The sequence below is a fragment of the Rhyacophila brunnea genome, unplaced genomic scaffold (genome assembly GCF_057557595.1).
Source record: "Rhyacophila brunnea isolate RB1 unplaced genomic scaffold, BYU_Rbru_1.0 scaffold_17, whole genome shotgun sequence".
In the NCBI taxonomy this organism is placed as follows: domain Eukaryota; kingdom Metazoa; phylum Arthropoda; class Insecta; order Trichoptera; family Rhyacophilidae; genus Rhyacophila; species Rhyacophila brunnea.
This window is the reverse complement of record NW_028232827.1, coordinates 3,794,560-3,806,672: the sequence shown is the minus strand read 5'-3', so window position 1 is coordinate 3,806,672 and position 12,113 is coordinate 3,794,560. Positions and strand designations below refer to the sequence as shown.

The window sequence follows — 12,113 nt, the reverse complement described above, 5'->3', positions numbered from 1 at the left end:
AAAATGTGATTTTGACATGACATTCGAAAAGTGTAGGCATGTGGAATATGATAAAAACGTCATGCAGGTGTCGATACAGTGCAGTTCAACGTGAGGTGACCTCATTGTTGTTTTAGTGAATTCGGCAGATTTTGTCAAGTGACAATGTTCGTTTAAAGAAAGGTTGATAGTTGATAGGCAGACAGTCTGATAACATTTTAAACACCAAGAAAAACGACATTACACACCTTTTCCCGTAGCTGCCAGCTTACTGTGACGTCACGTGATAGTCCGCGACAAGCACCTCAATTTGGTTCGCGCTTGTATGTCTTTTCAACTAATACATTCGTCTGTTTATGTTATTCAAATGTTATAGTATTGAACCGAAGCACATCTGTTCAATCGTCGAATATAATTTTTAACCGCTATAATGACACGAGAAGTCCAGCACAAAAGCATCCAATACAAAAATAATACGTATTAGTATGTACTTAGTAAGAATAAAATAAAATAAAACGAGTACAGTCGATCGGATTGGCTCAGGTCACGACCCGTACAAGTCGAGATTTACAAACTAACGGTTCCAATCAGGAATCAACAACTATGGCGTGCAGTGTTGCCAACTGTCATTCACAAAAATATGTCAGATATGGTGAGAAAATAAGCTAGATGGCAGAATAAAATGCTATATTTTTTCAAAATTGAAAGTGTCTAGACTCTAGAACAGTGGTTCTTAACCGGTGCACCGCTAGCTTGTTGCAAGTGCACCGCGAAAAAAATGATAGAAGCAGAAAAATCCGCGAAATAGTGAAATTATTATGAATGCCGACGAAAGATCTAATGTGATTTCGATTTTGCCGAATCGATTGCACGCGACTTCCGTTGGCCATACAGGCGCGCCACTAGAATATAAGTACCTACTATAAAAATTAAATTTTCTGAAATAACTATTTAGGAATTTTGGATTTCTGTCCAAGACGAATATTCAGCTCTCTACATGAGTGCACTGAAAATCTTGTTACAGTTTTCAACATCATTTGTGTGAGCCCGGTTTCTCAACGATAACTGAAAAAAAACGTGAAAGATTAAACGCATGAATTTAGACGAAGAATAAAATTGAGGGTAGCTATATCAAATATTCGACCTAATATTTCTGAAATCTGCAAAATCCGACAAGCTCAGGTACCTATCACATTAATTGATTTTCTCATCAAATAAATTCCGTTTTGTTAATGGTAATTTTATTTACAGTTTTTCCATATTATATGTATCTTTTCTTTAATATTTTTTTTCTTCGACTGTCATGTAATCTGTTTAATTTTTATGATCTACCTTTTCTTATGATCAAAAGTGCACCGTGACTTCAAAAAGGTTAAGAACCACTGCTATAGAAACTAGGATTTCAAAAAATGTGTCACAGTTATAAACATCGTTTTTACAGGAACAAAGATCGAAAAAGAATTTAGAATTTACAACTAATAATACAGGTTAGAAATTTAGTCATCATTTTGTAGGTAACATTTATTAATGTATTATAAGATGTAGATATTATTTATATTCGGCTTGATTTATCTGTCTGCATCTCAGTGCAAGAGACCAAGACAGACTCTATACGCTTTGATCGATCAACAAAAATATTGACAGGTGGCACTGCCACCTAGTATTTTTTCCTAGTAATAAGTAAGTAAGACCAGCATGTTGATTTTCAAGCAAATCTGGTGTAGTATTCTATTATGAGAAGTTTTAAGCTGTTTGCGGTATCGACAAACTCTAGATTTAACGCCATGTGGAAATTTTGCAAGCTCTAAGTCTAGATGGCAGATGCATATTTAAAAATGCTAGAACTGGCAAGAAAAGATAAGTTGGCAACGCTGGTGGCGTGTTCCAGGCTCCAACAAAGGCGCCGTTAGTTTCTGCCCCTACCTCTCCATTAAGATAGCATTTTAGGTGCTTGCATCAAAATCATACGATATTAATTTATTATCAACCTTGCGCGCACACGACAACCACCTGTAGGTGTTTATTGCACAGCACGCCCGTATACGAAGAATCGATGCTGGGAAATGCAGGCCTCTAAAGCAGTGTTTCCCAACCGCCGATCCACAGAGTTTTTCAACCAGTCCGCAAATAATTGTCGCACATTGAAAAATACCTATGCCAAAAATTCCAAGCAAATCATCAGTCAAAAAAAAACCTGTACATTTTTGTCTCGTCAGTAATGAAAACGAAACAGAGAGACCAAAGAGTGTCAATGCAGCACTTCGTCTCTTCGAAACAATACCGTTATCAACTATTCTAAAAAATAATGTGCACCTGCAGATTTCACAGTATTAAAAAAAAACTATAACTACCTACTTACATTTATTTCTCAAAATTCCAAAAATTCTATTATCAATAATTAATTTACTTGTCAGGTTCAGATTATTTCAATCAATAATAGAATTTTCATGTTATATTTTTTTTAATATGGATTCAGACTGTTATACTTACTGTCTGTTTTGTCTATCTACCTGTTACAATATAAGATGTTAAAACTTATACACGAAATACTATATAAATAATGTATATTTCCGAGTTAGCGGTCCGCGAAATATTTATTCTAGTTTTACCGGTCCGCAGATGAATCAGATTGGGAAACACTGCTCTAAAGCATAGCGGAAACGTGCGAAATTTGCATTGCAAAAGGACGGTGAACTTTTAAACGATCAAAAGTTAATAATCTTTGCGATTCACAAAAATAGCCTCCCGGTTGGGCAAAATTCATCAAAAACTATAGGTAGGTAGGCAGTGGCGCACCCAGGAATTATTATTGGGGGGGGCCCAAGGAGGAGAATGTAAATTAGTCCTATAGGCTCTTTTTCTTCTTCATATAAATATTTTTACATATTTTCACAATACATAGCGATATACATAAGGACATTTTCAACTAGTCGAAAATGTCCCTCTGAGGCGGACGAAACCGGTCCTAATCTATTTAATAAAAGTGGAATAAGTACTAAAAAAAATTATGTTTTATTAAATTAAAACAACAATAAAATATTTATTCCGAATTCCACCGAAAAAAATGTTCTTTTGATTTACACCACCACCGTAGTGGGTGTAGTCGTTCTTTTCGCAGAATGTTGAAGATTTTTGGTTTTTTAATATTGAGGTTCCAACATATTAATTGAAAATGGACACAAAAAGTATTATTGCCTTTAAATTATACACAACCTACTCAATACAACACAGCCTTATATCTCGTTTATCGGTCTTTTGTCTATTGCACTCGGTGTACCTACACCATGGCTCCCACATCCTGAAACGGGCCCTCAGGCTAGGGCAGTGGTCGGCAAACTGCGGCTCTTTGGCCCCTTGAGTGCGGCTCTGCCACAGATGCTCTCTGTCATATTTGACATGGCTACAAAGAAGAAGCAAAGAAAATGGAAGAGGATAACCGTAAATACAATGTTGAATAGACCGAGACTTCGCGTTTATTCAAAACTTAAATGGCTTCCAGACCTGTATTTATGTGTCGGGGAAAAATTGACGCATTCAAATTTAGAGAGATACTACAACTAAAAACTCGTAATTTTGCGCTAAATATTCTGTCGATGATGCAAGGAAGAAAGCAGCTGAGGAGAAGAGTCAAGAAAAATAAAGTTCTGTATTTAATTGGGTACTGAATAAAATCTTTCAACAATGTTAATATTGCAAGTTTTGTGGTTAGTAAAAAGATTTCCAAGAGAGGAAATCAAGAGTAAATTGAGAAATCGATTTATTGATGAGAACCTGGAATCGTGTTTAAAATTAAATCAACAACATACGAACCTGACTTACCCAAACATTACAAGGAGATGCAAGGCCATTATTCACATTGAGTTTGTCAGTCATTGTCATGATTCAATTTTATGGATACCTTACTTACAATTTAATTTTTATTAATAAATAAGATCATTATTACGTATGATATTCAGTTTTATTCAGTGTACCTACCTATAATTTAATTAGGACTTTAACTAAACTACGAGGGTGGGTCAATAAGTCCTTAGAAAAGCCGACAGGTGGCGCGACTAGTACTGTAAGCGGTTTGTTTTCATGCAGCGGCACTACCGATTCAGTATGCTGCGAAGTTTCAATCAGATTGGTCGGGTTATTGTGTGTTTCTCGTACATTTAAAAAAAAAAATTGCTTGTGGAAAATGGAAAAATGGAAAATGGAGAAAATTGAGTTTAGAGCTGTTATTAAACATTTTAATATAAAAGGGTTAACAGCAAAGGAAATAAAAAATTAGTTGGATTTAGTTCACGGCATATCTGCTCCTTCACTTGCAACTATTTATAACTGGTTAAATGAATTTAAACGTGGTCGTACATCAACAAAGGATGAACCACGCTCAGGACGTCCTGTAGAGGTGACTACACCAGAAATGATCAATAAAATCCACGATATGGTGTTAAGTGACCGAAGATTAAAGTTGAGTGAGATAATTGAGGTTACAGGGATCTCAAAAAGTAGCGTCATTTCTATTTTACATGACAAATTGGGCATGAAAAAAATTTCTGCAAGATGGGTGCCGCGTTTGCTCACAGTCGACAATAAACGCAATAGGGTGGTGGCCTCTAAAGCCCTGTTGTCGCTCATGCAACGCAATCCGGATGAATTTTTTCGTCGCTTTGTGACTGTAGATGAAACATGGATACACCACTATACTCCCGAGACGAAAGAACAGTCAAAGCAGTGGATTGCGAAAGGCGAACCATGTCCAAAGAAGGCGAAAACCGTAAAATCAGCTGGTAAGGTTATGGCTACTGTATTTTGGGATGCACGTGGAATTATTTTCGTTGACTATTTGGAAAAAGGAAAAACAATAACAGGGGATTATTATGCATCTTTATTGGACCAGCTAAAAAACAAAATTGAAGAAAAACGGCCTCATTTAAACAGGAAAAAAATCCTCTTTCATCAGGACAATGCCCGTGTTCACACATGTTTACGATCAATGGCTAAAATTGAAGAATTGAAATTGGAATTGGTCGACCACCCACCGTATTCGCCAGATTTAGCCCCCAGTGACTTTTTCCTTTTCCCAAACTTAAAAAAATGGCTAAGTGGACAACGTTTTTTTTCAAATGAAGAAGTCATCGATCGGACAAATGCTTATTTTGAGGACCTTCCGAAAACTTATTTTTCTGACGGTTTAAAAAAAATTGAGAAACGTCTAACCAAGTGTATTGAGCTCCAAGGAGATTATGTTGAGAAATAAAAAAAAAATACAAAAATAAAAACTGTTTTAATGCTTTTTTCTAAGGAATTATTGACCCACCCTCGTACCTACGTATATAATTTAAGTTTAAGAAATTTGGCTCTCAAAAGAAATCTCAATCGTTGTACTGTTGATATTTGGCTCTATTGACTAATGAGTTTGCCGACCACTGGGCTAGGGTATTTGACGGGCCCCATATCCACCGCTTAGATTAAAGGAAGTGTGAAACACTACATTAACGTTTTTCAAATTGTGTTTTAGTTCAAATTGAGGGTACTTATACAGTGAATTATTGGCGATTTTCAGTACGTCATCTACTTTAATAATGGAGCTGTCGACACATAATAATCAGAAAATATATTGGACATTTATATAAATTAAAATGTTCATAGTCATGAAGTATAATAGCGCCGCAGGCGACTTTTTTTTACTATTAAAGCTAATTTATGAAATGTGTTTATCTCACTTATCTGGTCAACCCGACACGCCGGGCCCCCCATAGCCCGGGCCCCCAGGCTAGACCCCTGTCAACCCTCCCCAGCCATGACCACCACCACCACCGGAATACCACTCCGGAATTCGGGTGGACACCGAGAATTTCATTAGGGAACGGGTTTCTAAAAAATCCTGACATTAGTGTTTCGAAATTTTTGTATTAGAAATTAAAATCTAAGAAATATTACTAAAAAGGGTGCCGGAGAATTACAAATCATTTTTTGCCGTGTTGTTTGTCTAAGCCCAAGGTATAGTTTATTGGCTTTCGATTTCAATATGTAAAATAATTCTGATGATTTTCATATTTTGGGGGGGGCCAAGGCCCCCTGGCCCCCCCCCTGGGTGCGCTACTGTAGGTAGGTATATTATCACTTAACAGTGGCACCATGAGTACGGCAAAAGCGATTCGCAGTTGAATTATTGGTAATGGTTGCTAGCATTGAAATAGATTAGGCATTGCAGCGAACAATACTAATACACATGCGAATGGTGCCACTGTGTAATGATTTACCTATACGTTTGAAGTGGGTATCGTACATTATCATAGTCATCTCGGGTTAAATAAGTATATAATGAAAGCTTGTTTTACAACGTTACTTTGCAGTCATTACACAATAGATTTATAGAGAAACAACAATCATCGTTAAATGTCAAATGATTTGCTAAATTGTTTCCCTGTTAATACCAACAACATTTACAACACGATCGCATAACCTGACGGTTTTCAAATTTCTTTGTCTCGCGGCGCCCTTCGCCTTTCGTATCCAAATATTTGCTAACGGCGGCCTAAAAGTAAGACACCCCGAATCGAACCTGCATGTCTCGGGTATGGCGCCCACGCACATAGACCACTATGCTAAAGGAGTCATACTCAATTGTGTCGCTAGATTTCAAAATCAGCCAAGTCCATAATATATGAATAGTAGAAAAAACAGCTTTTTGTTTTCTCAAATACACAGTCACAAGGGTGAAAGTGTATATTATTTCGAGTAAAGAATATTTAAAATTATCAAATTCCACATTTTGATAATGCAGAAATGTTAGAAAGCAGTAGTTCTTCAGCAATTCAAAAAAAAGTCAAAAATACCTAAAGGTGGACTTGGCTGATTTTGAAATGAAGCGACACAATTCCGACAAATATTAACTAATGGTTTTTAAAATTCACTGACGCGCTTTCCAAATTGAACTATTATTAGCGATCGACTTTTGTATTTTAGCAGACAGGGGCATGGGGGAATGAGCTGTGTGGTGAACCACACAGGTCCCTGCATCAAATCAAACCATCCCCGCAACGAATCCACTTTTGTACTATATTATTTGTTTTGCCATTTAAAGTATAAAGTTTTGCAGATAATAGGGAAAGATGGAGAAAGCTGATCCAGAATCTTAGTCACTAGGAAGAGAAGAGTCATGAAGTATTATCACTTAGGAATAGGGTCACTTTCTCGAAATGAAATGGTAAATGGACAAGTGTATTTAAAACAAAAACAGGAAATACGACGAGATATATTATTGGCAAAGAATTTATATTTAAACAGAAACTCTAAAATAATTATGTATTTCACACAACTATTCCATATTTAGCATACAAAATGAGGGGTGGGGATACGATATTATGCCCGCCGAAAAAAAAACATGGAGGCGATTTTTCCCGATCAAGTTGTTGTTACTTTTCTATTAAGAATAGGTACAGATGAACGGTGAGTGAGTAATGACAGGGACTGCTTACGGCCTTCGGATTCCGCCATCTTTGGTTTTCAAGCAAAAAGGCAACATTGAAATCCATCGATTTTATGAGAGACTGTTTTCTCGACGGCATCACACGAAAATTATTTCATATAGGTAAAATCAAACGGGACGTATTTTTTTCATGTAATCCCTCGATTATAACTATATATCGGTGAATTATTATGTTATATTGCTGCTTCGAAAGATATGTGGCTGTCGAGATTCCTGTGACCCATTATCTCGATAATAATATTATTTATTAAATATTCATTTTCACGTAGAATCAGTCAGTATTATATTATATAATATGATTATTGTGAGATAGCGGATCCGCAATTAATTGCATGATTATTTCAACATATTATTCTATAATGCGCCGGTCAATATATAACGGGTCATAATAAATTGATTGGACATGTCACTCGATTATAAGTTCTCGTTAAAAACACATCGCACCGAATTGTCATTATATTTAATTCAGAGCGTTGGAGCGGAGCTCGGAGCAGGAGCACGGAGCACTGGAGCAATGGGATTTTACCCGGAGCACCGAAAGTTTGTAGTGCTCCACCGCTCCGGATGTTTTTTTAAATATTAAATTTTCGTCCTAAAATCCAATGAAAATAGTATATTTTGATACTTTGCAACACTGGAATTATTTTAAATATGGCAACACTGCCGAGTGATAAATAACCTCACTTTTATGACAGAAGAGGAAAATAATGAGAGACGATTTGCCGCCGGGAATTTTGTTTAATAGAATTAGTAATGAAAATGACGATTATTTTTAAAATATGTAAGTACTTATTTTTTTTAAATTTATATACATATAAGAAATACATATTAAAACTTTTTACCCGGAGCGGAGCCGGAGCAAGAATTAGGTCTCGGAGCGGAGCAACTCAAAAAGGGGTCCGCTCCAATGCTCTGATATTTATTCTAATGTATCGATCGTACCCTTGCAGTTATTGAAACAGTTACCAAACTCTCACCTCCTCCATCATCACGTACAACTACTACTGTCTTTCATCTGCAACACATATCCACCGCCGAAAGGGAATACCGACAGAGACATTGCAATGTCACATTTAGCCAATGGTAAAACTTCAAAACATACAAGGAAAACGAAAAAACAGTGACATAAAATAAATATTATTGACAAAGCTAAATAATGTTAATTCCCGTAAATGCGCTCAGAAGTGTTCTAAATATAAAAATTGTACACATCCGGCGAGGCATACTTTTAGCGCGCGTCAAAGTTGGTGTGCTCATTAAATTACTGTAAATTTACTTTTGATTCGTCACGATTAGGGAATCCAATTCCGAGCCAAAATCTTGATTCCGGGATTTCGGGATTACAATTTGACAATCCCGGGATTGGCATTTTTTTCAATAGTTAATATTAAATTTTTATAAAAGTACAAATAACGTTGATAAAATCGGTCAAAAATAAATCTAGTATAATTTATACTATGGCCTTTCCACTTCATAAAAATATGAAACTGTCGTAAAACGTATGATATCATTGTGGAATCACTCTATTAACCGATTCACTACGGAGCATTTAATTCCTTCTTAATTACGACTTTTAAATAACATGCTAATTATATCTAATGGCCCCCTAATCAGGACACAACAGCTGTGGCGTTCGCGCTGTAAAGATTAAAAGTGTGAAGCATTGTTTTTTCCCAATCTTTCTCATTTTTATTAATTTATGTGAAAAAATAAAATGAATTTGCAACACATTGGTAATAAATCAAACTTCATTCAAACTCAGTTTATTTCTAATATAGTCATATGTTATTAAACGTATTTTTTCTGTTATATTTTCGTTATTTTATTTTCTATAAAAAATGATAAAAAAAATCAATCCCGGGATTCATAGGTATCGAAAATAGTTCGGTATCCCGGGATTGGAATCCCTAGTCACGATGCTCGGTCGAAAGTTCAGCATGGACCGGCGTTTATTCGTTGCAAATCCGTTTTTTGCCATTTAGACCGGGTGCTGGGTGAGTTTGAGTATACATAATAATAGAGAGATACTTTATTTTGCGATTCGTCTATCTGAGACGATATAATACTCGAAAACTCGCGCTGGTAGCTCAGGAAGTGGTCGTGGATCCCACTCTTCACTGTGCCAATAGTTTTGGTACATTTTTGAAATCAAATGACTAATACAATAAGGTGACTAAATAGTATACATAACGCGACCATTCATTTTTTCCTCAAAACGGGACATCTACTAATTTTTAGGTACATACTACCTAGTATGTGCAATGTGCATACACACACATATATCTTGATAAAAAATTGTAATTCAAAGAATATGAATGAACAAGTGAAAATAAATAATTTGTGTGGTCTTCTGAAGAACAAAGTATATTTGGTTTTGATTTCAAATAAGAATGAAATTCTAGGCAGGACTTTTTAAAATTTACTTTGGTAATTAACACTGTTTCAAGAACAGCGTTTTTTCGCTCTTCCACAACTTATTCATAAGAGAAAAAACCCTTTCTACCGGTCCTTTTTTATTGATTTTTTTATTTTTCGCGCCTTTTTTTGAAATTGTTACCGTGGGTTGCTCTCTTTCTGAAAAGGGGACATCCCGAAGCTGTGCTTGGGGACAGCGGGATAGGCTACCTAAAAACGGGACGGTCCCGTTCAAAACGGGACGTATGGTCACGTTGAGTATACACTATACACAATGATAAAGGATAATGCATTACCTGTTAGCGATGGTGCCCACAGAACGCGTCGGGCGCGCGAAGTCCGCGTATGCAGTGTTTATTCATAACCATAATCACACGTCTCTCACCGCGCATTACCCTTCACCTATGTAGTAAGCGGCCCAAGCAGCACAAAATAAATATTATTACAGCGCCTCTCATAACAAAGCAATAAAAATATTATATTATTTCGGGGCTTGTAATTAAAATTTACGACGACATTATTCAACCAGCGATAAACTGAACACGCAATAAAATAAAACAATGACTTCTCTGTAATTAAATAATTGCTTTCCGCCCGTGGATCGACGATGCCTCGCGCAGCGTGTTTTTGCTCGCTGTGTTCAATGAATGGACTCCATTGTATTTTTTTTCATTCGTATCGCCGAGAAGCGGTGATTCGCGAAAAAACGATGATTCATGCGGCGCGCGCGTATAATGCGTCGCCATATCCAGTGGGCGCTGGCGTATTTGATTACGTTGTATTTTCAATGATTTATGCGCCACTTGTAGAAATTTTGCGCGAGTGCGGCGCCCGACGCGTTCTGTGGGCACCATCGCTTAAACGTTATAGTATACAATTACTGTGACCACATTTCAAAACATTAAAAATTTCATAAGAAAAAAAATAGGACTTTTAAAGCAAATAACGACACAAACTATTGAACAATCAAATCTTCACATAAAAGGAGATAGTTTGACAACTTTAAAATACTTACATAAATGACGCAATCATACCGATGAAAAATCAGTTAAATGACTAAGTGAGACGTTTGTTCATAAACAAACGAAATGTTCGAGCACTTAAAACATATAAGAAGACTCCGAACCTGTTGCAGAAGGGAAGCAATGGTTTGAGGTACCTGTGAATCATGGTCCAGCTGCTTACCTACATAAAGCAAGCCTAGGTACAATTAAAACAGGTAGTGGTAAAAAATCTCTGATTTCTATGGTTGTTTTATAAAAACACCCCTAAAACGCACATGACCACTTAGCAACACACACCGAAGAAGATACCATTTAAATACGATGTTTGTTCATACACAGGCTGAAAATTAACCATTCATAAACACATACAGTGACAACTACTGGGGAATTCTGATCAGTGCCACGGATGAGTTAACTCGCGGGTTCTAGAAAACGTTATAATTTCTGGATAAACTATTTGTGTATATTTTCTAAACAATATTTATCATTTTAGTGTGAAAATATTCACGATAAACTCGAGAAACATGTTGATCTGGTAAGTTTTTACAAATATTTATCGTTCTGTTCCCAATTCATATTTTTTAAAGGATTTATTTTATTCCAAAAATAGCTGGCCTACAAGTGTCCACCTAGTAAAAATTGGCTGGCAGTAATAACATAAGGTTAAGGCGATACCTCTATCTACTAGAGACACCTAGCGGAAAAATACGAAGCTTGCAATTTGAGACATTTTTTTGATAATTTACAACTGTGTAATAAAAAGCATGTAACGCGTAATAATGTGTAACGTGTAATAATAAACATAATAAATATGTATCTGAAAACATTAAATAGAAAAATATTTTTTATTTCAAGTAAAAGATAAACTTACCATTGTAAAAAAAATGTAAGTAATTAAAATTGAATATGTTGCAGGACCCCATCTTTATTATTAAAATTTAGTTTATTAAGTTTTCTATGTTTTGACGTAGAAATTTTTGACTAATTCATAGTTTTAATATCTTTTATATTTATTTAAAAAAAAACATCAATTTTTATAAAAATATAACTTGAAATTCTTTTTATTTATCTCAAATCGAACTTCAATATTAGGACCATACCTCAGTAAAATACTTTATAAATCACCATTACTGTGGAACCGGTGGGCGGTTATAAAATGTTACTACTAACAGAGACACAAAAGTGGGCGTATGTATAAAAAGGTTGACTACCCCTGTAATCTACAATCTATAAAT

The 12,113-nt window shown here is 35.7% G+C and overlaps 1 protein-coding gene across 1 annotated transcript in view; it reads right to left on the bottom strand.

Moving 5' to 3' along the window:
- The window catches only part of Atg1 (serine/threonine-protein kinase unc-51-like protein Atg1), a 202,772-nt gene that overhangs the window by 87,453 nt on the left and 103,206 nt on the right, over positions 1-12,113 (bottom strand). The gene's annotated exons all lie outside the window — the stretch shown is intronic.